Source organism: Eptesicus fuscus, chromosome 14, assembly GCF_027574615.1.
Source record: "Eptesicus fuscus isolate TK198812 chromosome 14, DD_ASM_mEF_20220401, whole genome shotgun sequence".
Lineage (NCBI taxonomy): Eukaryota > Metazoa > Chordata > Mammalia > Chiroptera > Vespertilionidae > Eptesicus > Eptesicus fuscus.
The window spans coordinates 59774209-59800051 of NC_072486.1; the positions used below are offsets into that span (position 1 = coordinate 59774209).

The following is a 25843-nucleotide window of genomic DNA, read 5'->3' on the forward strand; positions in this document are numbered from 1 at the left end:
CTAGGCGTGTAGGATGTGGTCGTAGAACTCAGATGCACAAGTCTGTTTGCTCACAGCCACACGTATCTGCTTGTAAATGACCCGCTGGTTCCTGCCCCAGACCAGAAAATTACTTAGGAATGTGCAAAATACACTGTACTTGTCAACATGTTCTAAAAGCCAGCGAAGAAAAGGAAAATGTCAAGTTGCTTCCGAACTAATCTAAGTAGAATTTTTAAAAATGTACCCAATGGAAGTTATTTCTATCATCTCATACTCAAACCTCTTTAATGGCATCCCATTGCCATTGGTAAGCAATTTGGATCCTGGCTGGTCGTTTAAGACCTTCCACAGTCTAGGCCTCGTATAATTCATCTTTAAGATTATGACCTCCATTGGACCTACCACAGAGGTAATTTTTGGTTGTATCCCTTTGACCGAGTAAAGAAATCATTTTCTTGGACAATTATATAGTTGACACAAACATCCAATTTGCATATGGCCCGAAGCTGAAGGACCAGTGAATTCACTTATTCCACTACGATGGAACACCTAGCCCGGGCTGGGCTGGGCTCTAGCTCTGGGGATCCAGCAGGAACAAAGAAGCCTCGGTTCTGTCGGACCTTGTACACTAGTGACGGAGACAGACCTCCGCGTCAGAGGAAGAAGAGCTGTAACGCAGCTTGTGGTGGGAGTTATCGCTGGCTTCAGAAAGGCGCTTCTCTGATAGGGGTCTCTGAGCAGGTGCCTGTGTAAAATAAAGAAAAGCAACGAGTCTCAGGAGAGTGGTGTTCTCAGGCCGTGGAAAGAGCAAATGCAAAGGCTGCGAGGCAGGAGTACGCTTGGTGTGTTTGTGCAACAGCAGAAAGGCCAGTTGTCATTGTGGTGGAGTGCGTGGAGGTGAGGAGAGGAGAGGTGAGAGCAGGGGTGGGGAACCTTTTTACTGCCAAAGGCCACTTGGCTATTTATAACATCATTCACAGGCCATATAAAATTATCAACTTAAAATTTAGCCTGCTATATTTGGTCAAACATTTAATTAACTCACCCCTCATGCCTTGGCAGGGCCAGACCAAATGATTTCGGGGGGCCTTATACGGCCCGAGGGCCTGACATTCCCCAGCCCGGGTGTAGAGCATTCTGGCCCTGGCAATGACTTTGGACTTTACTCTAGGTGACTTGGGAAGCCACAAGAAGGTTTTGAGTAGATGACATGTACAATTGACTTATGTCTTCAATGGTTACTCTGGTTGCCATATGCAGAATAGGCTGTGGAAGCTGGGAAGCCATATTTGGAGCTAACTCTAATAGTCAGGTTAGGCACAGTGATGGTTTAGACTAGGATGTGAGTGATGCAGGTGATGAAAATGGTGGGATCCTTAGACACTTTGAAGGTAGAGTTGTAAGGATCTGCTGACAAATCAGATTTGGAGTGTGAGAGGGGAGTCCGTGATGTTAAGGATTTTGGATTGAACAACTGGGAAAATCGAGAATGAAGTCTCTATTTATGGGGAGGGAGAGAAGAAGTTTGGAAAGAGGTAGCGAGGGAGAGCCCAGGTTCTATTTTGGATAGATTAAATTTCAGGTACCCGTTTTGTAATTAGAGATATTCAGTAAGCAATTGGGATCTGAAATTCAGGGGAGAAATGAGTACTGGAGAAATAGTGTTGGGAATTATTCAGCCTATAGATGGCTTTAGTGAACAAGGGCAGATAATGAAGGGAAGAAGTCCGAGGATCCAGCAAAGACTGAGAATAGGCAGCCAATGGAACAGGGTGATAACTGAGAGAGGGGGTTCCCATGAGGCCAAGGAAAGAAAGCACCCCCAGGAGGAGAGAGAGTTTAACTAGGTCAGATGTTGCTGATAAATCAAATAAGATGAAGACTGAGACTTGGTCATTGAATTTAATGAGATAGAGGGAATTTAGATTTAGAAAGTCCCCCACAGGTCAAAACTATTGTGATCAACTTAGTAGGAACTACACATGTGTTCAAATGGTCAAATTTTCATATACAAGATTTGGAAAATGGGGCTTCACAACAGTTCTTGAGAAAGGGCCCGTGGTTTATGACCCAGAGATGATGTCATGCGAACCACATGTGATGGGGATGTTAAAAAAGGCACAGGAACACTGTCATGGGTGGAGCAGAGTGTCTGTACCAATGGACTGCAGTCTCTCTGAGAGGTACACTGCCAGAACGTGCGAGTGTGTTTCTTTACTGAGACCCACACTTCTAACAGAGAGAATAAGCCAGAGGGCCTTTAGAGAAATTTTCACAGTGGTGGAAATCTGTTGAAAAACTAAAGGCGTTCAGTTCAGAGGAAACCCAGGAGGGCCCCTAGCCATTTGAAAGATGATCTTTTGGAAGAGGGATCATAAAAGATTAAGGGTAGAGGTTAAAGGATAAGTTATTCACTAACCTATTTATGAATAACAAACAACCCCAAAATATAGTAGTTTGATACAATAATTTATTATTTTTCACAATTTTGTCAGTTGTTTGAGTGTTTGTTTGTTTTTTTTCCTGCTGTTTTTTTCTGGGTTGTTATAATTGCAGTCTGATGGTGGATTGGTAAGGTTCTGGGCTCAGCTGGGTTCCTCAGGTCATCTGGTCTTTAAGATGAAATTGAACTTCCTCACATAGTAAGAAATGGAGGTAGTATGGTGGCCATCGGATACAAAATGTGGATGAGAATAAGTCCCTATTATTGTGTAACTAATTATCCCCAAATTTAGCAACTTTAAATAATAAATACTTGTTATATTACACAGTTTCTAAGGGTTTTGAATCTAGGAGCAACTTAACTGGGTGATTCTGGCTCAGGGTCTCATGAGGTTGCTCTCAAGCTATTGACTGGAGCACAGCCATCTCGATGCTTTATGAAGCTGGAGAATCCTCTTTCAAGTTCACTTGTGTGATCGTTGGAAGGTTCAATTCCTCGCTGGCTGTTTGACAGAAGGTTCCATTCCTACTACACAGGCTTCTCCCATAGTTATTCACAACATGGCAGCTCGCAGCTCTCTCAGAGTTGGGAGCTGGGAGTGTGGAGGAGGGAGAAGAGCAAGATGAAATCATAGTTTTTTATAACCTAATCTCTGCAGTAACATATCACCAACTCTGCCATATTATTGGTTATAAGTACTACCTCTGGCACAATGTGGGAGGGGATTACACAGGGTATGAATTCCAGGTAGTGGGAATCACTGGGGACCATGGTGGAAGCTGCCTACCATCAAGGATACGAGACCTACTTGGGTTATAGAACAAACAAGACTTTGCTGTTGAATTTAATGTAGTAAATGAGGAAAAGGGAGAGAATAAGGATGGCTTTTAGGTTTTTGGTTTGAGCTACTTAGTACAATGAGAGCTAGTGCAAGAGAAACACGTGGATGTGGCGAGAAATCCAAGTTTAACTTTCAACTTCTGAAGTTTCAAAGCCTTTAAGATTTCCAAGTGGACAAGTTCAGCAAGAAGTTTGAATGAATGATTCTGGAACTCAGGGGACAGCACAAGACAGGAGATTAAATTTACAACTCATAGCCAATGGATGGGGTTTAAAACCAGGCACTGGATAAGACCACTTAGTCCTAGTCATTCTCAACCTTAGTTGACAATTTGAGTCACCTGGGAAGCTTTAAAAAAATTTGACCCCAGGTCATTCTCCAAATCAATTGAATCAATATCTCTGGGGGTGGCACCTGGCCATTGGGATTTTTAAAGCTCCCCAGTGATTCCAATGTGCATCCAAGGTTGGGAACAATTGATAAGGGAGAAAATGCCAATGGAGAAGCCAGGACTCATGTATGTGTGTGAGGGTAGAGGAGGACATAGTGTTCCAGAGAGAAAGTTCCAGAATACGGCACAGCTTCTTTTGCAGTGCCTGAGAATTGGTTGACTTCATGGCTGCGCTGTTGACAAGCTGGTGAGAATGTGCAAAGGGCCATCATCTGTGGCCAATGGAGAGCATAGGATCCCTTTGGAATTTCAAAATGTAAAAGTTGAGTACACTGAATCCAGTTTGTAATGCAGTCGGACTTAATTAGACACCACGTATTTACCAAGTATCCCCCTGGCCTTTTTAATTAGGGATAAAAGTTAAGCACATTTGAACCTGACACTCTTTAAAGGGTGGATGCTTCTGTGCAGAGATGTGGCTGCATTCCAGCTGGAAGCTTCTGAAGTCAAGCTGCAAGAGAAAAGAGCAAGTTTCCAGCCCAGTTTAACTTCAAATGAACAATAGTAACATGTGGGTTTTCGCATGCACAGAGATCTTGGGCAAGCCATTGTTAAATAGGTTTTGGAGGTATTTTTTTCCATCTGTGGGAATTTGTACATTGAGAGACCCATTTTTTAATAGAGATCTCCATTTGTTACTCCTCATCTCTAATTTTTGCAGACTGGTGTACCTGTGTGAGCAGATAACAATGGCTTGCAGCTGTGATCTCAACCCTGCTTCTTGAGACATTAACGCTGTGGCCTTGATCTCATTAAATCATTTTTCATGACTCTTGACCAACAAATTAAACAGGCCAAATTTATGGCTATTGAGTCCCTTGAAGGTACACAGCATATACCCTCACCCTATACTTGCACCTCACCGGGTTTATTTAAAAGCTATCACTTTGCCTATGTTTCTATTTCAGACTATTAGGATATCAAAGGAATCCTAAATGCTCTGTAGTTGGGAATCCACAGTCCTCACTTCAAGATTTAGCTCTACTGCTTGTTGCCTATGAGCCCTGGAGTAAGCCACTTAGGTAAGCTGTTTTCCCCTCTGTAAATGGAGAGGACCCCCTAACCCCCGTCTTACCTCTTTCCTGAGGTCATTGTCTATAGAGAAATGAGTGATGCAAACAGCTTTATCTTACTGATGTAAAGACTTGCTATCATCACCATATCCCCTTCTCTGGGCAAATGCAAAAGCCATTCATCTGTCTTGGACATCTGGTTTCTTGCTTTCTCACCATTAGGCCTTTCCTTCCTTCCAAATCTCAGCACAAACCTCATACTTCTTCAGGAAGTCCTCCTTAATTAATCCCATGTCACCTGGATCATCTCTTTTGTCTCTCTCCAAAGCCAGAAAAAGCTGGTGTTCTCTTTCAATTAAGTACCACTTACTTTTGTGTTTCTCCATAGACGTGTTTAATTTGTCCCAAGTGTTCATTCTTGGATCTGCACGAGACTGTACATTTTTTGAGGGCTAGGGACTGGAGGTGGTCTCAGCTTTGCAGCACTGATCAATATGAAAGTTTATCCATTAATGTGAACTGCTAACTACTTTTTACATCTGATTTGTATTTCTCACTGATCTTCACAAATCAAAATAATCTAGAAAGCAATCAAGTTTTGGGTTTTTGTAGACATTTTCCTGCACTTATAGCTCAGTCTTACTGTTGTTAAAGCAATTCTTGGCTACCAGAGTCTTAATGATACTTGAGTATCAACATATGAGGGAAGGAATGGAAATATCTATTTTTGCCTTTCATTATCACAAGCATGTCTTCATCAGCACACTCCACTGAGAACTCACCAGCTTTCCTTCTCTTTCAAGTTGTTCCAAGCCCAGTGACATTTGAAATGATGAGTCATTGTCTAAATGTGGAGGCTGTTGTTCTACGTGCACTACTGTGCATGCTTGGGTGCCATCCCAGGTCCCGATGGTAAGCATGACTCTAACCTCTCTGGGGAGGGCATCCTGAAAGTGATCCTTCATGAGTTGAAAGTGACATAAACCATGATCTGATAGTTCTGGAACCCCGAAAGGAATGAGAGAGCTCAAGCTGATGCTTTGTGGATTTTGCATAATGAGTGTATCTTGTGGACTTTCGTGGTAGAGTGGAACCAACACAATTCTTACAGAAGTGGGGTCTTGCTCTTTCACTAACTAGTTGGGTGATCTTGGGAAAGCCATGTTACCCTGTTGAACCCCAAAGAAGAAGCAGATTGAAATGGATCAGCTTAATTTCCTTAATGTTCCCAGGGTCTACGGAGTGTTATGAGATAACATGTCCCAGACAGCAAAGACCTCACAATTCTTTCTTGGTCTCCTAATGTTTCTATTGATCTGGAGAAGTGGTGGGGAGAGAGGGACGATTCTGGGGTAGCTTTCTGGATGTGTAACAGATACATATGTAACAGGTGGTGAAAGTGGATCAGAAACCAGAAGGTGGAATTCTGAAAAGAGGACAGAACAGTGGAAAAGAGGGTGTCTTGTGTTTCTCACCATACTGCCATTGTTCTGGTCTAGTTGCAGATTTCCGGTCATTCCCAAGGGGTCAAGGGTCTTGCTGATTGCTGTGGACCAAATGCTTCTCCCCACATTCTTACGTTGAAGCCTAATGTGACGGTATTTGAGGCGGGGTCTTTGGGAGGTGATTAGGCCAGGAGAGTACAGCCCCCATGATGGGATTCATGTCCTTATAAGACGAGGAAGAGAGCTTGCCTTTACTCTTTCGTGTGAGGAAACAATGTGAGAGGATGACCATCTTGACTCCAGAATGTGAGGCATGTTTGTTATTTAAGCCGCCCAGTCAGTGGTGGTGCTTATGGCAGCCTGAGCTAAGGCACTAATATCATCCAAGACGCAGGGTGTTATCCTGCTTCAGCCCCAGTTCAGGGCTGGAGTGCCTCCCAGATCACTCCGTTTCAGAGACAAATACTTATGGGGATTCTACCTGCTCAGGCTGCATTTCCTGCCCTCGGAGCCCCAGGTGCTGAGCCCTAGTCCTGGCACATTCTAAACTTTATGTAAAGGTATCACCCTGCATGTGTCTTCCTGAAACTCTTCTTTTCTTTTCTTTTCTTTTCTTTTCTTTTCTTTTCTTTTCTTTTCTTTTCTTTTCTTTTCTTTTCTTTTTTCTTGCTATGGATCCATGTTGAGACATGTAATTCTAGTTGATTCACTTTAGCTACGATGTACTTTTCCATTGTAAAAATATATCACTATTTATATATTCTTTCTTTTTTTTTTTTTGATGGATAGGTGTGTTGTTTCCAATCTTTTTATGTTAAAAGCAGAGCTACAATACATTTTTCTGCACATCTCCTGGAGCACATGGAGTTGCTGGGTCAGAGATGTGTATAGCGCCATCTTTCCTTGTTATGCCACATGCTCTTACAGGATTATAGTGCATACCCCCTCCCCCACAGGAGAGTTCTCATTATTCCAAATCCTTGTCGACAACTGGTATACTCTAGACCTTTTCGCTTTTGCCAATTTTTTGCCATAATGACTATTTAATCTGGCTCCAGATTTTTATTTTTTTAAAAAAAATATATATATTTATTGATTTTAGAGAGGAAGGGAGAGGGAGAGAGAGAGATAGAAACATCAATGATGAGAGAGAATCATTGATTGGCTGCCTCCTGCATGCCTCCTACTGGGGATGGAGCCCGAAACCCAGGCATGTGCCCTTGACCTGAATCAAATCTGGGACCCCTCAGTCCGCAGGCTGACGCTCTATCCATTGAGCCAAACCAGCTAGGGCTGGGTCCAGATTTTTAAGGGAACAATTTAAACATTTCCACGTTAAAGTAGGATGTTTACGGTCTGTTCATAACGGGTGTTGTTTATTAGATGAAGGAAGTTTCTAGTCTTATTTTCTTATGATTTTTTTAAAACCATAAAGTTTTGTCCAATATGTTTATTCTGCATATTTAGGGGTGATCACCTAACATTTTAACCAACCTTCCTAATGATATTAGACCCAGGTGGCTGATTTTATGGGAAACTGCAAGATGAGATAAAGATTCTTATTAAGACCAATTCCTTGCAATTTTTCAGAATATCACCTTCCGATAGGGCATCTTAAAAGTCACCTCCCACAGTCGGAGGGTCAGAAAGGAATGCAGGTATCCTGTGTACAGCAAATAATTCATCATGTGTTAAGTGGGGATGTGCTAATGTGTTGTTATAACTAAAAACTATTACCTAGAAGGACTAAAGAACAGCATGTTCACAATGGGCTATTTGAACAATATACGGTTATGATGGGCCAATGCCTGGGGCTTGGATATATTTCTGTTAAGGTGAAATTTTCTTTGTAATGGAATTGGTTATAATGGGATTTGATCTCCATTCATCTCACTTACCCATTCTCCCTCTGGCGGCTGTGATAGCCTTGCTCCCTCAGCAGCAGTCTGCCTGGCAGAGTCTAAGGAGCCAAACATGCCTCTAATTTGTGACCCAAAGCTCTCTAATGGGGCTCTCCTCATAAACCCCAGATCTCTTTGACTCACCACATGCCTATCCGCCATCCATGGCCTTCCTCGATCTGCTTTCCCAAGTTGTTTATCGAAGTATTTAGCTGATCTCCTCTGAACCCTTTCAGCTTGTTTAGACACTACTTGCGTTCATCTCACACTATGGCTGAAGGACTGTTCCGTTCTGGAGTTTTTGCCCCTGGCTGGCATGGCTGCCACATCTGTCGGGGCAGGGTAGTAGTTAGTTAGAGGAAGATGCTAACAAGCCTGATAGCATAGTTTTTGTTTTTGTTTTTTAATAGAGGCACCTCTGCCATCCACCTTGCACCAGTGTTTTGAGTTTTATGAATGTTTGACCTAGAAGGAGGGTGAACAAGATGAAATCCACCAAATCACCACTCCAGCTACTTTCAAAAGCCATGCCCTAAAGCTCTCCAGGCATCCCCACCCAGAATCACTCATCAGCATAAACTCAGGTATGATTGACAGGGCCTCCTTATGAATAAGAGACTCACCTATCCCTTAGGAAATTATAAGGGTTTTAGGAGCTCTGTGCCAGGAACCAGGGTCAAAGACTAAATATATTTTTTATTATATTATAGAAAGAGCCAAACGATCCTAATACATTCATTTTCACTCCCAACCCTACCATTAGTGAGCGAGCGTGCCCATGACCCACAGCATTGTCAACACAGTGTGTCATTGAGTTTTGGCCTTTTGCCACCTTGATGGTGATCAATGGAATCTCAGAGCAGTTTTCATTTGTATTTGTTTTATTCTGAATGAGGCTGAGCATCTCTTCATATATTGGAGAGCCATCCCTATTTTGAACAAATAAATGGGAGGGAGGAGAATGGCAAGGTCTGGAACTTGGTCCTCCTTAGGAAAGGCAAGAGGAGGGGATGTGTGTTCTGACAATGGGGATGTGAAGGGTCAGAAATAGACTGAAGGTCACTGATTTTTTTCTTACACATTTTTATTAGCGTTAACTCCATTTTCCTCATTCACTGACACCCCCAGGTCCACAGTGATCCTCCTAGTGACCCTCACACTCCTGTTGTTGGGATATCTCAGGTCCCTGGCGGTGCTGTGGGACCAGCTTTCCTGGTGAGCTGAGTGACTTTGCCAGCACCCAGCTGTCAGAGCCTGCTGCTGTGTTTTGTGGTCACTTTGTCTGGTGCCCTTTGGAGAATCTAAATTCCAGGTGAGGGGACCCTGGCCTCACCTAGCTCCTGTCTCCACCACACTGTTGATGTGGGGGGCCAGGACCATGTGCATATCCAAGGAAAGAAAATGATCAGTAAGGCCACTGCCCTTGAAACAGTGGGAGGGAAGAGGAAAGGAAAGGAGAGAGAGAAAGGCTGTGATGTTGTAATGTTGTGAACTGATTTCACTGTCAGCCCCAGTTGGTTCAGATTCATTTATGTCCTAGGGCTCCTCAGTCCAGGATGCGGGGCTGAAAGGCATGGGTGGGGTGTCTCTTGGAGATTTGTCTCTTCCTGTCAGAGTGTAGTAAGGCAGGGCTGGGAGAGTGAGCTGTCCCTGGGAGGGGACCAGGTGCCACACAAGGTGTCACACATCTACCCCTGCAGGACCAGGAACTGGCCTGTTCCAGGGATGGATGAAGGACAGGAGCCGGTCCCCTTTTTAGGGAGCAAGATGCTGCATGAAGGGTGATTGGCCTCACCTCAATCCCCATGGCCCTCCACCAAAGCTGTACCCAATCACAGGTGTCAGCATAGATGCTTGGCAAGTCAGAGAAAAAGTGCTCCATTCTCAATGGCTGTTTCCTTTCTGTCCATTTCGAAGTGCTGTTGGGGTGCAGCTATGGTTCCTATCTGTCTCTATTCCATGATTTTTTTTAACTTAAATTACATTTAGCTTTATGTTTCCATCACCATCTATCCCCTCGATGCCCTCTTTCTCATCTATCCCCTCAATCTCCACATCTGTGAGATGCGTGTGAGAGTTCCTATATCAAAAGAATTTCCAATACCTCGAAACGGGAAGAGTTCTCCGTGGAGCAGAGAGTGAGTGTGGAGTGTTGGGCCCCAGCGGCCAGCATCTCCCTCTGAGTCTTAACACACCTGAGGCTGGATGATCCGGAGCTGTGATGGATGGAGGTCGCAGGCTGCGGGATCTTTGGGCAGCAGCCTGCGAGAATCTGATGAGCAGCCAACTCAGAATGAAGATAAAGCACCAGTGAGCTTTGATGGACGACAGACAAAGCTTGTCTTGAAATTGGTCTCTCAAAACAATATACAAACTAATACACAAATCAATGCAAAGTGTTTAAACTGCCAGGAAAACTCAGCCCATCTATCACACTTAAGGGGAACCGGGGGCCATAGAGTTTGGCAATTGCCTGAGTCCCCAAAGCCCTGGGGAAGGAAACCATCTCTGGGAACTGACAGCCCAATTCAGTGTCTCCTCCTGAGCATGGAGCCCTGCGCGGCCTGCAGTGGTAAATGGTGAGGAATCTTGGCCCTGGCCATGCACCATGGCTGGATGGGGACAGCTGAGCCCCTATCACTTCAATCCCCCACTCACAGAGGGGCCCAACCTTTGGGGTGGCCATTGAAACAGGAGTCCTGGGGTGGGGGTGGCTCCAGGCCTTGTGCTGGTGACAATGCACAAGAGTTGGTTTCAACTTGGTGACTAAGAGCCCAGCGGCCTGGAGACCCATAACCAGCTAACACTGTTCATTTCTCATGTGTGTTTGATATACATGTCTTTATTTTTAATAAAAATTATATATAATTAAGGTGTAAAACATGATGTTTTGGTATATATATTCATAGTGAAATGATGACTATAGGCAAGATAATTAACACATATATCACTCACCTCACATAGTTACTTGTGCGTGTTGAGAGCACCTGAAATCTACTCTCTGAGCAAATGTTCAGCATTTGGTATAGTATTACTAACTTAGTCCTCATGCTGTGCATTAGATCCCTTGACTCATTCATCCCATATACCTACAGCTTTGTATCCTTCGACCAACATCTCCCATCTCCCCCATCTCCCCCATCTCCCTGCCCTTGGCAACCACTGTTCTCTCTGCTTCTGTGGATTTGACTTGTTCAGAATCCACACAGAAGTGAGGTCACGCAGGGTTTTGCTTTCTGTGTTGGACTTATTTCACTTAGTATAATGTCCTCCAGGTCTATCCAGGTCATGCCAAATGGTAGGGTCTCCTTTTGTGGCTGACTAATCTCTCTCTCTCTCTCTCTCTCTCTCTCTCTCTCTCTCTCTCTCTATATATATAGATATATATATATATATATATATAGATATTAGGGGCCCGGTGCATGATATTTGTGCACTGGGGGGTGGGGTGGGGGCGGGTCCCTCAGCCCTGCCTGCGCCCTCTCGCAGTCTGGGGCTCCCAGTGGGCAGTCGGACATCCTTAGCTTTGCCTCGAAGGCGGGGCTACCACCACTGCTGCTGTGCTCGCCAGCTGTGAGCCCGGCTTCTGGCTGAGCTGCTCCTCCTGTGGGAGCGCACTGACCACCAGGGGGCAGCTCCTGTGTTGAGCATCTGCCCCCTGGTGGTCAGTGTGGGTGATAGCGTCATAGCTCGGTTGTTCTGCTGTTAGGTCGATTTGCATATTAGCCTTTTATTAGATCGGATACACACACACACACACACACACACACACACACACACAATGAGTGGCCAGATTATTATGACCACCCCATCAGTACTTCATTGGACCACCTTTTGCCTTCAATACTGCGGCGATTCTTCTTGGCATTGACTCCACAAGATGTTGAAAGGTGATGCGAGGAATCTGACAACATGCCTGATTAATAGCATTGTCCAGTTCTGTGAGATCTGATGGTTGTGGAACCAGCTGCCTAATGGCTCTTTTAACTTCGTCCCACAAATGCTCAATTGGATTGAGATCTGGTGATTGTGGGGCCACCTAAGCAAGGTAAAGTCTCCCTCATGTTCTTGAAACCACTCCTGCACAATACGAGCACCGTGGCATGGCGCATTGTCTTGTTGGAAGAAGTCATCTCCATTGGGATACGCCATCAACATGATAGGATGAACTTGATCAGCAATGATACTTAGGTATGTTGTGCTATTCAGACATTGTTCCACATGAATTAAAGGGCCCAAATCATGCCAGGAAAACATGCTCCAAACCATAATACTGCCCCAACCAGCTTGAAGGGTTGTACTCATGCATGTGGGGTGCATGCTTTCATGCTGTTTCAGGCGAAATTCTCACTCTGCCATCTGCATGATGCAACTGGAAACATGATTCATCGGACCACATGACTTTTTTCCAATGCTCGACTGTCCAATTCTTGTGTTCCTGTGTGAATTGGAGATGTTTTATCTTGGTAATTGCAGACAGCAAAGGTGTTTGAACAGGCCTTCGGCTTCCATATCCCATATGATGCAGTGTATGGCTAATTTGCCTACAAACGTCAGGTGGTCATAATAATCTGGCCACTCAGTGTGTGTATGTATATATATATGTGTATATATATATATATATATATATATATATATATATATATATATATAGAGAGAGAGAGAGAGAGAGAGAGAGAGAGAGAGGGGGGGGGGCGGTGCACAAAATTTGTGCATGGGGGGTCCCTCAGCTCGGCCTGCACCCTCTCACAATCCAGGACCTTTCGGACATCCTTCTCGCAATCTGGGACTAACTGCTCCTAACTGCTTGCCTGCCTGCCTGATCGCCCTTAATAGTTCTGCCTGCCTGCCTGATCACCCCTAACTGCTCTCCTGGCTGCCTGATTGTGCCCCTAAAACTCAAGCTTCTTCTTTTCTTATTTTTAATATTTATATTTCTTCTTTACTTTTTATTTTAAAAGTCAAGCTTCTTGAGAACATGAGGCATTTAACATTATTCCATATTCCTTACAGAGAGCTAAGCATGGTAAACACAGCAAATACTTAATACTTATGGGCTTCTATGCAAACACTTTCCAATCAGGAATGTTTTAATAGGCAGTCTCCAAAAACTGGAACTGGAAAACCTAAAAGTAGAGCTAAGATTTCAGGCATTAGGTGCTAGTAGCAGGATTTCTATCCCAATTAAACTCCAATTCTTAGCTCTCAACAGTCTGGACAAACTGCCCTTCACTGTCTCCAAAGTTTCTTATTCATCACTATCCCATTTTCCTTTTTTTTTTTTAGTTCAATGTTTTATATCTGCATCAGTATCAACGTACCATACAAAACCCACCTGCCAGTGTAGCTGGGCAGGCAGGAGGGGGGTCCATGGCAGCATAGAAAACTGGGGTTCTTGTCCCAAAAGAGGAGAAAATGGGTTTACGGTCAAGGAAACAAAATCAGAACCCAACATGATCAAGGAGAAGCCTTGACACTGCATGGAGCGGAGGTGCTGTGGGCAGCGTGCATTCGGCTGGCCCAGCAGGACCTGCAGCAGCCTCAGTTCCCAGGAAGCCTGGGGTCAGAAAGGGCCCAGCTCCTGAGGTTATTTTCAATAATTTTACTTTTGGGGGAGGTGGGCTTCTGGGCAGCAGCTCCATGTGGGGTAACTGGTGCGGGTTTCACTTCAGGGTTTGGAGGGGAAGTTGGGTCTGTGGGGCGGGACCTGCGACCCGCCCGGCCCCAAATGTCACCGCTGAGGTTCTTGGGAGTGGCCCCGTGAAGTTCCTTCCTGCCTTCTTCCTGCCCTGATGTCAGGTCTATGGCTTAAAAATCAGGGCACCAGGCTGGGGCTGAGCACCCCAGGGGCCTATGTAAACATGGCAGGGACAGGCAGGGGGAGCTTGGGGGAACTGCAGGAACTAGTGGGGGCAGCCAAAGCCAGGGAAGGCAGTGCCCATGGGAAAGGGGGCATGGGGTGGAGGAGGTATGCTCCTCTAACAGAGACTTAGAGGTACAGAGACTAAGAGAGACAGAGAGGACAGAGATGGGGATAGAAGAGTGACAGGAAGAGAAACTCAGAGAAAGCAAGAGAGAGACTGAGATAAAGATTCACAAAGAAGAGAGACAGACAGACAGAAAGATGGAGTCCTGCTCTGTATGAGTCAGTGGGCTGTGTGTATGTGTGTGTGTCGGGGAGTGGGGGGGAAGGGGGCGGGCAGGGGGGTGAGGGCCCAGGGCTCGCACGGGATGTGCCAGTGTGACGGTAAGTGCATCGTTGTGTTGCACGAGGGAGGTGTGCTGGTCATGCAGCACCAGCTCCTTCAGAGACCCGCACCGGCTGTAGGGCTCCGCAAAACCCAAGCCAGTGGCCGGGCGGTAGGTGACACAGTCCTTGGTATCGCCGTCCACCACCACCGAGCAGGCATAGCAGCCCCGCTGGCTGCTCTCACGGGTGAGGAAGGTACCATCCCGCTGGCCGTTCAGCATTTCCTCAGCCTGTGAGCGGTTGATCTTGCCCACGTACCAGGTGCGTTCCTCATGGTGGGGGAGGTCACCCTCATCCTCCATCAGTGCACACTGGTCTTCAGGCTCATTTTTTATTCCCTACCACTCGTTGATTTTCTTCTGCCGGGCGCCTTTCTGGGTGAGCCATACCAGATACTGGTCTCGGATCTTGTGCAGCTGCATGAGATCTGGCTTCAGGCTGTTCATGCGCTTACCGATCTCCCGGTTGTCCAAGGCCTGTGTCCGCAGCTCCTGCTCCAGCTTCGTGCGGCTCTCGTGGATCTCCGCAATGCGAGGCTTGAGCCGTTCTGAGTTCAGCAGGATCCTCTGCATCTCTTTTCATTGCCCTCACGCCGGAAGCGCTCCAGGTACTCCTGGCTGCACTTCTCTGGAGTCTGGCCCTGCTCTTTGAAGATCTTGATGGTTTCATTGAAGGCTTCGATTGCGGTGCGCTTCCTCTGGGAGGTGCGTGTGTACTCCTCGTAGAGCTGGTCGTACTCGCAGCTCTTGTCCTCGCTTCAAACCAAAGTAACAAACAAAACCTTTAATTCTCATCTTCCTCGCTGCAAGGGAACAGAGAACCTCAATAGAAATGATTTCCCGCCAGAAGTCACGTCCAAATACTGTGAGACCGAGGACTGTAGGGCTGACTATGTACATGTGCAATTACAGGCTCACGTGCTAGCCGGAAGCCCAGGCGTCCTCCACAATCCCACAATCCTCCGGCCGCACACTTCCGGTGCTCCTAGCTCCTCCTGAAGTGGTGTTTCCTTCAGTCGCGTTGCAAGTCCAGGGCCTCTAGTTGGAGAGGGTTTTTCTGTTCTTTGGCGTTGATAGCTGTTTGCTATTTGGAATCAGTGACGTTTCGGGAGCACTGCCGCTGCCATGAACATGTCGGTCCCAAGCGCACTCACGAAACGACCGCCCATTCAGGCCATGGCTGGCGCCGTCCGGTTCGCAATGAGAAAGGTACTGTGCTGAGCCGTTTTCCAATTGGATCGTCCTCTTCCTTCCCCAGCACACTCCAAACCTACTCCGGCCGACCACCCCAACCCCGCAGGCCCTTAAGACCTTCCCCTCTATTTCTTCGACTTTCCCCCATCAAATTCGCACCTTATCGCGCTGCCTAGGGGCACCCCTAACTGCTCCCTGGGAGGCGGGGCCAGCCTGGGCGAGGGGCCCTGGTGTTCTGGTCGTTATGGTAGCTGGCTTTATATATATACTAGTAGCCCTGCGCAGGAATCCCTGCACGAGTAGCTCACTGCCTCAGCTGGCCTCCCCGCCCCCGCCCTCGTACTGCCCGCTCTCCTGTAGCTCTCCGCTGGTCATTTCACATCACGCCTTAATGACCATTTGCATATTACCTCTTTATTACATAGGAGAATATATATATATATATATATATATATATATATATGTATATATGTGTGTGTGTGTATATATATATATATATATATATATATATATATATGGTGAGGAAAAGGTAGATTTCCAGTTGTGAGTACACAAAACAGTTTATTCTTATATTATTATTGCTTAATTATTGTGTTATTTTCCATATGAACCACTATAAACCTACTTTTGCGCCACTGTGTATGTATATATGTGTGTGTGTATATACCACAGTTTCTCTCTTCATACGTGGATGAACACTTGGGTTTCCATATCGTGGCTGTTGTGAATAATGCTGCAGTGAACATGGAGAGCTGCTCTTCACTGTCACTCAGCCCATTTCTCCCGCTGTCTGCCCATCTGGGGTGACTCAGTTCTTTCTTCATCCCTTGCACTGTCTACCTTGGGCTGTTTCTTCCATTGAAATCAAGGTCATAACTTTGTATCAACCTTATTTATATTAGAAATGTTTCAACTGGTGTAGGAGGTAGATAAAAATATTTGTAGCATGTCTTGCAATTGGCAAAGTCTTTCCATGTACATGGTTGGTGGTATCTTCTCCATTTGACAGGAGAGGAGGGGTCAGAGAGGTTAAATGCTGCGACCAGGCTGCCAGAAGGAAAACCCTCATAGGAAATTATAATTGTGCTGCATTTCTCAAACCCTTAACCGCAGAAGCTGGCCTCTGGCAGAGAGACTGTTCGTCCCAGCTTCCATGGAGGCTCTGGGGAAGGGTTAGCAACAACATCCTTTCCTCCCACTGTTATGGTTTCTGACCCATCCTGGTGGGTATCAGCCATGTGGCAGCAGGGACGGCAGTCCTGGCCATCAGCCCCTGGCCGTTGGTAGGCTAGGGATTTGACCAGAATTAAAGATGGTTACTTTGAAAGAATTTTACCCCTGAGACTCAAAACTGAAAGGACAACCCTATCTCCAGGCATCAGAATAAAGAGGAAGGGTTGGGGAGCCCCGGCAAAGGGGCCTATAACTCACAGGACAGAAGATCCCCCAGAGGACGTCTCACTCACCTTCTCCCTCAGAGGAGGTCCAGGGTGTAGATGGTGGAGGCGGGGGAGGGTGCTCTGCTCCTGCAGTGGGTCCCCTGGTGGCTGGTCATCTGTGAAACCACTATCCTGAGGACAGCCACGGTGTGGCAGCCCCCACCTCCCCCATCTCGCTGGGCACTCCAGTCATCCCACAATCCCTGTGGCTTCCAGGTTCCCTTCAGGGGAGAAGCCCCCAGAGCAGTGCACAGAGGAGCGAGCAGCAGGGTGCTTCTAAACACCTGCTCTCTGGTTCCTGTTGACAGAAAGAAACAACACCCAAAACTCTTATTTTAATAGACACACAGAATACAGAGGCTGCGCTCATGCCCAGGAAGGCTTCTGGGGACAGTGGCTCTTGTCTGTGCACAGCCTTGACCCTGTGGGGTTTGTGGAGGCCCAGGCCTGTCCCACCACAGACTGTTTTTTAAAAAAAAATTATAGTAAAATAGACACGACATCAAGTTTGCCATCTTCACCATTTGCAAGTGCACCGTGCGGTCCTGTGAGGTACATTCCTGCTGCCGCGCAGCCAATCCCCAGAACTCTTCCCCTCGCAGACCTGGGACTTCACACTCGTGAGATGACAGTTCCCACCCCTCCTGTCCCTGGGAGCCACCACTCGGCCCGCTGCCTCTGTGATCCGAAGGCTCTCGGTAACTTGTTGGTGGAATCACACAGTATAGCCTGCTCATGACAAGACATGCTATCAATATGTTATGTTGTTATGTTGATATAAATTGCAAGACATGCCATAAATATGTTATGTTTATTGCTTAGCATAGTGTCTTCAAGATTCATCCCTTGTTGTGGCATATTTTGGGATTTCCTTTCTTTTTTTTTAAGGCTAAACAATATTTCCTTTTAAGTGTACACCACATTGTGTTTATCTGTTTATTGGCTGGTGGGCATTGGGGTTGCTTCCATCTTTTGGCTACTGTGAATAATGCTGCTGTGAACATGGGTGCACATCTGTCTCTCCGAGACCTGCTTTCAGTCCTGGGTATATACCCACAAGTGCAATAGCTGGGTCCTATGGTAATTCTACCTTTAATTTTTTGAGGAACAACCGTACCGCTTTCCACAGTGGCCGCACCACTTTACATTCCCACCTGCAGCCACCAACCACAGAGTTTTTATGACATGCCTGTAAGCCACAGGGCCGCCACGGGAGGTGAGGACGCACACTGAGTTATAGCCACGCCGGGCACATAATTCAACCCTCAACCACGCCACTGCACACGCTCCAGCCCGGGGGTGGGGGGTGGGAGAGGGAGGCAGCAGAATCTCTAGGCCAACTCAGCTCAAAATTACTCCTGTTCCATTTCAGAGCCTTGGATTTAAATGTAAAAAAAAAATTTCCCTAAATGTCCATTTGAGAAACAATAAAAGATTTGAGTAAGCTTTTCGAGTTGTAGAGCTTTAGGTTGTTTATAGGGCTAATTGCCTCACATCCTTTTTTCATTTCCTTCTTTATTATGGGAAAATTTTGAAATGCCTCATTCTAGACGGGACTTGTTTTCTGAGGATCTCAAGAGGCTGCAAGGACCATTTGGCTACTGAGCTCCTTAAAGTCAGAAGATGCAAGGACTAATATTCCTAGTTAATGGCTGTGATGCAGGGGACCCTTATTGGGGTGTCCCCTCAGACTCTCTTCTCTGGGAACTGTGAGCCCCGCCTCCAGGCTGGGCTCCCAGCAGCCATGCCTCTGCTCTGTTTCTCTGCCTGGCTGGTTTCTGACTAACAAACTGCTATTGACCCACGCTGAACCATTCCGATCCTTGCAGAAATTTGGGGTGTGTCAAAGGCAGAGATCAGCAAACTAGCCACATCCTGTCCACTGCTTTTGTAAATACCATCTTATTGGAACACAGCCCATGCGTTCGTTCATTACCTAGAGGCTGGGCAGCTTCCAGGTGACTGTGGTTGAGCTGAGTAGTTTCACCAGGAACTCCATGGCCCACAGAGCTGCAAATGGTTTCTCTTTGGCCTTTACAGAAGAAGTGTGGTCTAAGGGAAAGGCCGTCTCTGGGAACGGCTGGGCCAGTGTACGTGAACTCCCACCCAGTCTGTGAGGTAGCCACGTTCTGCCACGTAGACTGAGGAGAAGAGAAAGCAGTCTGTAGACAGAGAGAGGAAGTGGAGAGGCCTGGAGATGGGAGGTGAGGAGGAGGGCAAATCGCAATGGCCTCTGAACCCTCAGTTCTGTGCCCTTTCTAAGACTCCTGGGTTTCATTGGTTATCCCAAAACCCTTGTGATAAAAGCATCTTTTTTTTTTTTTGCTTAAGCTACCTCAATTGGTTTCTGCTTTTGGAAACTAGAGTCCCAAAGAAAGCTCTAGAAAAGCGCCGAGCCTCCCGCTACTCAGAGATCAGTCATGGACCAGCCCATCAAAGAGTCCAGAGATCCGACCTTGCTTCCAACCTTCCTTCTGAGCTGGCCAGTCTCCCCTGGCCCTGCCCCGGGAAGCAGGTGTGCACGAAGGTTGGCAGCTGAGCTGACGCCGAGAAAGGTTGCTGGTGAGGAGCCCAGGATCAGAGCCCTGTGCGTGGCCTCTTGCTCTTGACTGACAGCCACTGCGTCCTCCCGGCAGGAGCTGGAGTGGCCTCCAAACCTCGTGCGCTGCCGCAGCTGTGGTCGGGGCAGATGCCAGAAGCTGCCAACCCTGGCCTTTTCCGCCCTTGAACTTTTTGAAACATTCTTCTCGAGTCCACCTTGAATTTCCTTTTGCAACTTTTTAATAACAAAATGAACTCAAATGTAATCTTTAGTCAAACACTTCTTATACCAGCTGCCTATTAAAGTCAAACACACAATGTTTGGCACATAGTGCAACAGCAATCATCGTTCTAATCCCAAGTAGAATTCGAGCAAATTTCTAATGAGAGCTTCTGGTGCAAGATGGCGGTATGAACACATGCTTTCATCTTTGTCACTTAGGTTTCACTGGAATAAAACTGTAAGTGATATCAGTCATGGCAAAGGCTTTGGGGAAGAAGATTGCCCAAAGGCAAGAGAGCTTTACATGTTTCGGAAGACAAATGAATGCGATTTGTGATGCATGCAGCAGTCGCAAAAAGCATAACCTGGAATATAAGAGGGTTGCAATGAACATGGGAAACAATGTCTGTTAGAAACAAAGAAAAAAAAGGCTCTGAGCTCAGAGTTAGCAGGTACAGTGAGAGGCAGGAGCAAGAAATGGGGCTCATGAAGGGAGATGGTTGAGTTTGTGGGACACACCTGCCATACTTTGTTGCAGGTAACCTGGTGTCTGCTCCAAGACAAAATAAAAAAGGCATGCCTCTAAATTTAAACCAGTCTCCAGAGAAGGCTAAGGCATCTAGTACAGATTTTGGTGTTCCAGAATAGAACCCACATCCTGGCATTCGAGAAACCCATAGCTGGACTGTTAAGTTGGCTCCTTACCCACTCACCCTACTGTCAGCCAGCATGCACCCCGCAACCTTTCACACCCCACGGTGAGCTCCTGACCGAGTTCTAGGGTAGAGACCTTGTGAAAAATAGATTCCTTGAGTATCAGCACAATGCAGAAAAAAATCTCACATCAGCTGCCCAGTCCCTTTAAACGCTGGAAAGATCACAAGAATTAGAGAAGACCCAAAAGAGACAGACCATAATAAATAGACTAATAAATAGTGGACATTAAAGTAATTATGAAAAGGATCTTACAATTTATACATGCAGATTCAAGAGTATGTTACACCCATAAAATAAGTAATAACAAAGGAACAGAAGGAGAATAAGTGACAGTTCATAGAGATTTAAAAATTTTTGATTGCCAAAATAAAAAAAATCAAAACAAGCTTGAATTATAAAGTCAAGGAAATCTCTTAGAATGTAGAACAGAAATATTAAGAGAAGAGAAATATTAGAGAAAAAGTAAGAGACATGAGAACTCATCTTGAGGTCAAACATAAAAGAAAAAAGAATCACAGAAAGGGAGAATACAGAAAATGGAAATTAACAAAGAAATAGTAGAATAAAAAAATTCAGGGCTGAATAAAGACCAGAATTTTAAAGGGCTCAGAGTGTCCAACAAAATATTTGAAAACAACCCAACACTGAGATACTGTTCTGCAAAATTCTAGACCAAGGATAACAGGTAGATCCTAAAATCTCCCAGAGAGATTAAATGAGCAATTCAGAGGAGTTAAATTCAAACCAACTTCTGATTTTTCACCTATAGCCTCCATACTAGAAAACAATACAATAATGCCTTCAAGTTTCTGAGAGAATAAGACCTAACCTAGTTTGGTTTTTTTTGCCCATCCCAATGGTTAATTAAATAGCAAGGCAAAATAAGGAGATTTAGTTTCCATGTACCCTTTTTTAGAAGGTTACTTGAGGATGTATACCAACAGCATGAGGACATAAACAAAGGAAGAGAACAACGTGGGATCCAGGAGACAGGAGAGCTGCCCAATCAAGGAGCAAAAATACAAGGATCCCAGACAAGTAACCAGGCAGCACGTCTGCAGGACAACCAGGCTAGAGGACACTCAGTCCAGATTGGAGCAGAACAGAGCGCTGTGCCGGGGAGAGGGTCTGAGGAAAAAGGCAACATCTTGTTGTAGGTCATATCCTTGAAAGGATGAAAAGCCCTGAACAATGCGCATTATATATTCTAGGACAAAAATAATGTACTTGGAAACTCCTACAAAAATAAGAAGCTGTACCAGAAAGTCATTATCCCAATAATAATAAAAATGTATCATGAATTTTTAAGCAATTGCTGTAATATAAGAAAAGGAGTTTGTTGAACTTTATGCTGAGACCATTCTTTGAGTGGCCTAGGGATCGTAACCTCTGACTTGTAGGGAAGGAATTAGTACAGTAGCCTACTTGTTAGGGCAGGGGACAATATGTATGTGGTAATGTTAGTGTAAACACTGTTTAACAAAAACATTTAGAGTCAACCTGTGAAGCTTAGAAGAAGGGGCTGTGGTTGCAGAATGTAAATGTTAACGTTTGCAATTTAATGTGAACATTTATCTGCGAGTAGGTTGAAGAAGGAAGGGAGAAGGAAGGGTAGGAGAAAAAAAATACTGACTGAAATTGATGGAAACATTAATGGAGGCATGCTTTGTATGTTATTTCATGTTATGAAAGTAACCATCTATATCTATAAAAATATGAAACCACAAACATTGAGTTAGGTCTTAAAGGAGGTCAGTTTGAGCGAGTTGGCAACCCAAGAAGTGGAGTGATAAATGCTACTCAGAGGAGGGCACGGCTTGGATTCTCTGGGTTTGCTGTTGGGTCAGGTGGGGCCTAGAATGGCCATGCTCTAGGCTGGCCTCTGGCCAATCAGCCCTTTCTACCTCCCAAATCCACTGTATAAGCAATATCATTTTCTGTTTATGCACCCAGCATTACTTTATAGAGCTGGTTGGCCCTGCCTTTTCCAGCTCAACTGATGGTCTGTGCTGGTTGCCAGGCAGGTGTTCATATAGAGATGGAACATTCCACAGGGTTCCGTGCAGCCAGTGTGGCCTACAGGTACTGGCATCAGAGGTAGAGCTGTGGTGCTCTTTGGAGCCATGGGGCCTGCTCAGTGCCACAGAAATGTCTTCGCAGCCAGTCCTAGAACCGCTGGGCGGTATTCTGCTGGTGACACCTGTGTGCTTGACACGGACCCACGTCTCTGTGGGATTCCCTGGGAGATCCTGGTATGCACTGCAGTGGTGGTTTTTATTGTAAAAAGCAGGCACACTTTAAGGAGGGAAAAAGAGCTAGCCAAAAGCTTTGCTGCAAGGTGAGCTGGAGAGTCGGTGTGAAGATTGGACTAATGGCATAAGCCTGTGGAGCCCTCTGTCGCCTGCGGTGTAGTCAGGCTTTGCAATTACAGAAGCTGTGTTTGGTAGCACTTAATACAAATTAGAACTGAGCCCTGGCTGGTGTGGCTCAGTTGGATGTCATCCCATAAACCAAGAGGCTGCTGGTTCTATTCCCAGTCACGGCACGTGACAGGATGTGGGCTTGATCCCCAGTAGGGGGCATGTAGGAAGCAGCCAATTGATGTTTTTTTCCCCTCTCTCTTTCTCTCCCTTCCTCCCTCTCTCTCTCTCTCTCTCTCTCTCTCTCTCTCTCTCTCTCTCTCTCTAAAAATCAATAAAAAATCCAAACAGGCCTTCACTTTCTTGGAAAAGGACAGAAAAAAACAAGCCCTCTAAACTCCTTTTTTAAAAAACTTCAGGGATGGGTAGGAGAATCAAAATGCAAATGGACAGAGTCACTTGAAGAAATCCCAATCCCCAGGGACCAAAACAAAAGAGCACTTTGAATGCATCTCAGGACAATGGAGAACACCTTCAGAAGAAAATAAAGATTTGAATGAAAACTCGAATCTTAGAGAAAGGCTAGAACTGTGTGCCAAGAAACCAAGGAAGGGAAGCGAAGAGTGAGGGAACTCAAAGATCAGAAAAAAATGCTTGAAAAGGCCCAGGCACGAATGAAGCCGATCAGGGATGAGAAAGAGAGCCCGTCACATCTCTGGCAGAGTCCATGCTGAAGATCACAGGTTCCTCCGCTTTCTGCAGAGAACACAGGATGGCGGCAACTTGGAATGAGAGAAAAAGAGTGAGCAGAAGATACAGATCTCAGAGGTGGATTTGAAGAAAATCATGATCTGTTCATTTAAACGTGCCCTTTAAAAGACTTGGAGAGCCCAGCTGGTATTGCTCAGTGATTGGGAGGCAACCTATGAATCAGGAGGTCACAGTTCGATTTCTGGTCAGGGCACATGCCCGTGTTGTAGGTTCGATCCCCAGTGGGGGGAGTGAAGAAGGCAGCTGATCAATGATTTTCATCATTGATGTTTCTCTCTCTCTCCCTCTCCCTTCCTCTCTGAAACCAATAAAAATATATTTAGAAAATAAATTAAAGACTTGGAGAAAAACAAACATTATCCAAAAATTATGTGAAGAAAATCAAATGAAGGAAGAGCTCCCAGGACAAAGAAAATCTCCAAACTGAGCAAGCAGCTTTGCAGCCTGAAAATTCCATCCTGAAAGTGAGATTCAGAAGCTTCAGCTAAATCAAGAACGAGCGATGCAAATTCAGAGGAAACCACTTGAAAAGGAGCTGTGCTGCTTAGGAACAGAGAAGAAATGCTCTGAAGTGCATAGAAACACGAACTACACAAAACAGAAGGGCAATCTCCACGGGAAGGTGGCCGAAGACAAGAATTGGAAAGAACCACTTCCTTCTATCAAAATCAGATTCTCTTCTATGAGAAAAATGCTCTAGGAGGTTGGACAGTGGCTCTGTGGCCAGAGAGAAATCTCCGAGAGCAAAGAAAAGAAAACGCTGATGACCAGAGTTGGCTAACGTGGAGTTTAAGTTTCAGCCTTTTCCTAGGGGCCCTTTCGCCCTTGCCCTTCCCCTTGCAGCCCTGCCTGGCCTGAAAGTATCAGGGTTCCTGGGGTTATCCTATCCCCCAGGAGAGTGGAGGGTTAAGCTGTGGGGGCTCAGGGATCTGGGGTCTCATGCAGGTTCGATTCAAATTTCACAGCAGCAGACCACAGCAAGACATTTGCCTGTGTTTTCCCTGTTAAAGTAATTTCTGATTTAACTCTTTTTAGTTTAACTGCCATTATTTAATTGATGCTATAAATGCTCTTATTAAAGTTTGATAGCATTAAAAAAAGGTAATAAGCACCCGAATCACTGAAAATGGATTGGTTTTAGAAATCGCTTCTAGGAAGGGAGATGAGGGTAATTGCAGGGTCAGGTCATCAGAAGCTTGAAGAGCAATTAATGACAATGACCCTGGGGCTCATCCCTCCCCACCACACACACTCTGTTCCAGCCAGGCCAGGCTTCAGCCACCCCCTTGGGGATGCTGGGAGCCCAGGGGACCGTGTTCTGCTGCTGCTTGGATTGTAAACAGCCCCTCAATAGTCCCTGTCATATCTCCACCACCTGGCACTTAGCTGTTTCCGTCTCTGTGCCCTCTTTACACAAAAGAGCACTCCTGCAAACCTGGATTTGGTACCATGTGCACGTCACTGGGAGGAAAAGTTAAGTTGTAAAAACAACCATTAATTGAGTTTTTACTGTGTGACAGGCATGGTAGTGGGTACTGAGGACAGCAAAGTAAACAAATACTTGGAGCTAAAACACATTTTGGATGATTGGAGATGTAAGGCCCGTGTTTCATGGACCTTAGCTATTCATCTCAAACATCTGCCCATGCTCCCACCTCGCACCCTTTGTCTTCCCGTGGGGGGAGTTCTTTGCTAGGGGCCTGGGGGGAGGGCTTTGAAAGCAACCAAGCGTCCCGTTTGTGTACATCTCCCACTAGCCTTGAGGAAGTCCTGACGATGGCCGGAGACTTGGAGGAATCCGAGGTGCAAGTTGAGAATGTGCTTGGGTTTGGTATTGCAGGAGGGGTGTGCAACACGCAAAGACAGAGTCTGGGTTTGCCACTTTTATCTGAGTGGCTCGCTGGCCTTTTGAGCTCGAGCACCCTTTCAAAACAAAACCCAAAGCAAACCCACCAAACACAATCCCAACCATTTTCGTTCGGGAAGAGTTGAGTCAGTTGGGGTCAGTGGGGCCAAGGTGATGAATTCAAGCCTGTGTTCTGGGTCCGGACATTAGTCAGATCCCTGGGGTGCAAGGACTCCGTTTTATTTACCCTAGAACCCCTTGTACTCTAAGAGTGCCGAGCACATAGTAAATGCTCAAAAAAATTATTGTCGTTAAAAAGTCAATTTGTGCTGTGTACTAAAATAAAAGGTGCCCCCAAATAATTCAATGATTAAGTTTCTCTCTCGGTTACAAGATTTGGTGTTGAATACATATAACATGTGGTTCC

The 25843-nt window shown here is 45.7% G+C and overlaps 1 pseudogene; it reads right to left on the minus strand.

Annotated features, from left to right (window-relative positions):
* LOC103294177 (phosphatidylinositol 3-kinase regulatory subunit beta-like) lies at window positions 1-21215 on the minus strand (annotated as a pseudogene).
* Window positions 21216-25843: the final 4628 nt, after the last annotated feature.